Source organism: Saccopteryx leptura, chromosome 3, assembly GCF_036850995.1.
Source record: "Saccopteryx leptura isolate mSacLep1 chromosome 3, mSacLep1_pri_phased_curated, whole genome shotgun sequence".
NCBI lineage: Eukaryota > Metazoa > Chordata > Mammalia > Chiroptera > Emballonuridae > Saccopteryx > Saccopteryx leptura.
In genome coordinates, this window is record NC_089505.1 from 84761502 (window position 1) to 84765353 (window position 3852).

Genomic DNA, 3852 nt, shown 5'->3' on the forward strand with positions numbered 1-3852 from the left:
TCTGAGGAAATCAAGGGCTCTCCTGGGGCTAGTCTGGGGGCCAGGCCTTCACCAGCAGTGAATATTAATACATTTCTCAATTAGATTTTTTCTTATAAAAGTAAAACATGCTGTTCTGAAAACCCCACAAATGCAAAAGAGAACCAGAACGTGGAAGCTGTTTGTGACGGGCCCTCCCCTTACCCCCGGGGGGAAGGATTACCTGGTGCACACAGGAAACCGAGTACCAGGTACACAAAGACATTTTTTTTTGTTTTGTTTTGGTTCTACACACTCTGTCCTTTTTCAAGTCTTTTGGCCTCCCTGCCCTCCTGGCTGGAATGGGCATGTATGTGCGTGTGCATGCGTGTGCTATGTGAGGAAGTCAGCTGACCAAAGTCATGCTGTAAGGCAGGGGTCCCCAAACTTTTTACACAGGGGGCCAGTTCACTGTCCCTCAGACCGTTGGAGGGCCAGACTATAAAAAAACTATGAACAAATACCTAAGCACACTGCACATATCTTATTTTAAAGTAAAAAAACAAAACAGGAACAAATACAATATTTAAAATAAAGAACAGGTAAATTTAAATCAACAAACTGACCAGTATTTCAATGGGAACTATGGGCCTGCTTTTGGCTAATGAGATGGTCAGTGTCTGGTTCCATATTTGTCAATGCTAGCCGTAACAAGTGATATGACGCGCTTCCGGAGCCCTGACGCGTGCGTCCCGCATCGCTGTGCTTTGTGGCGCCACCACATACAGCACACAGGATGCATCCTGTGCTCTCTCACTGACCACCAAGGAAAGAGGTGCCCCTTCCGGAAGTGCAGCAGGGGCCGGATAAATGGCCTCAGGGGGCCGCATGTGGCCCACAGCCGTAGTTTGGGGACCCCTGCTGTAGGGTGATCATATTTGCAAGAGAGAGAGCACTTTATGCATCTCATAGCGCCCCCCCCACCCAAAAAAACCCCCAAGCTCTAGTCCGTGCCCTACAGCCCTGGGCCCACCAGCAGGGCCTCTGTAGTCAGGGTGATTGCTTATCCTGAGGATACACAACGCAAGGACCAGGCGTCCTGGTGTTAAATAGGCACTGTGGGTTCTGGGGTGTTGGGCTGAGCTCTGGCTGGAGCGAGTGTTGTCAGAAGCAGGGTGAGTCCGTGGTGGGGACCTCTGTGCATCTTGTGTTTGCAACATGAAGGGACTGCAGCTGCATAGGTGACAAGCTTTTCAGCAAAAAATAATTATAGCAAAAAAATATTAGCCAAAAAAATTATATATATTTTAAAAATATATAAACTAAAAAAAATTTTTTTAAATCTTAAAAAAATACAACCTTGAATGTTATACATTATTTAAATATTGAATAAGTTGAGAATGGTTAATTTTGATTTTATTTATTTGTTTTGTTTTGGTATTTTTCTGAAGTGAGATGCAGGGAGGCAGAGAGACAGACTCCGCATGCGCCCGACTGAGATCCACCCGGCATGCCTCCAGGGGGCGATGCTCTGCCAGTCTGGGGTGTTCCTCTGTTGCAACAGGAGCCATTCTAGCGCCTGAGGTGGAGGCCATGGAGCCGCCCTCAGTGCCCAGGCCAACTTTGCTCCATGGAGCCTTGGCTGTGGGAGGGGAAGAGAGAAACAAAGAGAAAGTAGAGGGGGAAGGATGGAGAAGCAGATGGGTGCTTCTCCTGTGTATCCTGGCCAGTAATCAAACCTAGGACTTCCACATGCTGGACTGATGCTCTATTACTGAGTCAGCTGGCCAGGGCCAGTTAGGGAATTTTTAAAATCTTGTGCCAAAATAGAGGTGTGTCTGAAAGAACATTCATCTTTAGACCATTCACACCCAGATACTCCTCTAATGCAGCTGGTGATGGGATGTGTGGGTTGACCTGGTGCTGTCAAGTTTGGAAAGACAGCAGAGTCTGTCTCCATGGGGGCAGCACATGGGGCATCTCAGGGTATTTTCAGTTGAGTGATGCCTGGTTTTGCTCTACGTTACCAACAGAACTCCAAAGTGGAAGCCGATGAGGTTGAACAAGGAGTGGAAAGGGACAGGACCTTGTAACTCATAGACATGCATTAAAATTCCATGACTGGATGTAACCCTCATATAAATGAGAAAGAGATGCCTTGCATTTACTGGACCATTCACTTTTTCTTTCACTGTTCCTTTGAGTAGAGCTATGGTTTCTGCCAGTACCAATCTCCTGGTGCTCAAAGAAAGTGTTTGAACACTTCGTACAGTGCAGGTCTGTTGGTGGTGAAGCATCTAAACCTTTGTTTTAAATCGTGAAGTGGGAGCCTTCTGTCTTTATTTTGCTTTCATCTTGGACAAATAGTTCCACTGTGTATAGAATTCTAAGTTGAAATTTTCTTTCAGCATTTTAGAGGCGTTTCACAATATCATTTTTTAAATTTTTAAATTTTATTTTTTTTAAATACTTAAAAATTTTTTTAATTTATTCATTTTAGAGAGGAGAGGGAGAGAAAGAGAGAGAGAGAGAGAGAGAGAGAGAGAGAGAGAGGAGAGACAGAGAGAGAGAGAAGGGAGGAGCTGGAAGCATCAACTCCCATATGTGCCTTGACCAGGCAAGCCCAGGGTTTTGAACCGGTGACCTCAGCATTTCCAGGTTGACGCTTTATCCACTGCGCCACCACAGGTCAGGCCTCATTTTTTTTTTTAGATGAGAGGAGGGGAGATAGTATGGTGGACTCCCACATGCACCCTGACCAGGATTTACCTGGCAACCCCATCATGGGTTGATGTTTGAGTACAGAGCTATTTTTAGCACCTGAGGCTGATGTGCTCCAACAGAGCTATCTTCAGCGGCCAGGGCTACTCTTGAACCAATCAAGCTACTGGCTGTGGGAGGGTAAGAGGGAGAGAATGGGGAGAAGTAGGGGGGAGAAGCAGATGGTTGCTTCTCCTGTGTGCCCTGACCAGGAATCGAACCCGGGATGTCCATATGCTGGGCAATGCTCTATCCACTGAGCCACCAGCCAGGGCCTCTGCTTATTCTTTTTTTTTTTTTTTTTTTTTTCATTTTTCTGAAGCTGGAAACAGGGAGAGACAGTCAGACAGACTCCCACATGCGCCCGACTGGGATCCACCCGGCACGCCCACCAGGGGGCGACGCTCTGCCCACCAGGGGGCGATGCTCTGCCCATCCTGGGCATCGCCATGTTGTGACCAGAGCCACTCTAGTGCCTGAGGCAGAGGCCACAGAGCCATCCCCAGCGCCCGGGCCATCTTTGCTCCAATGGAGCCTTGGCTGCGGGAGGGGAAGAGAGAGAGAGGAAAGCGCGGCAGAGGGGTGGAGAAGCAAATGGGCGCTTCTCCTGTGTGCCCTGGCCGGGAATCGAACCCGGGTCCTCCGCACGCTAGGCCGACGCTCTACCACTGAGCCAACCAGCCAGGGCTCTCTGCTTATTCTTTTTGGGGTCTGTTGATCTTCTCGCCTATATGGGTTTATAGTTTTTTTTTTCAAATTTAGAGAAGTTTCACCTATTAATTTTTCAAACATTTTTTTTCTGTTCTTTTCTTTTTCTCTTTGATCACACTCCAGTTACATTTATGTCACCCAACTTGGTATTTTCCAGGGGTCTTGGAGACTTCGTTCATTTCCCTTTCCCCTTTTTTCTTTTGGTACCTAGTTCGGGATGGTTTTTTAAATCACTATTCCTTCAAGTTCATCAATGTAAGCATCTAACCTGTGGTTAATCCTATGGTTACGGGCTGAATTGTGTCCCCCACGTGAGGGTGCCAAGTTTATATCAATATTTAAAGCCCTGAGCCCCAGGACCTCAAAATGTGACTGCAGTTCGAGATAGTGCCTTAAAAGAAGTAATTAAGTTCAAATAAGGTT

At 46.9% G+C, this 3852-nt stretch overlaps 1 non-coding gene across 1 annotated transcript; it reads right to left on the reverse strand.

Moving 5' to 3' along the window:
• Positions 1-3330: 3330 nt before the first annotated feature.
• Positions 3331-3406, reverse strand: TRNAA-AGC (transfer RNA alanine (anticodon AGC)). The gene has a single exon. It is a non-coding gene; the product is annotated as a tRNA-Ala (tRNA).
• Between the last annotated feature and the right edge of the window lie 446 nt (positions 3407-3852).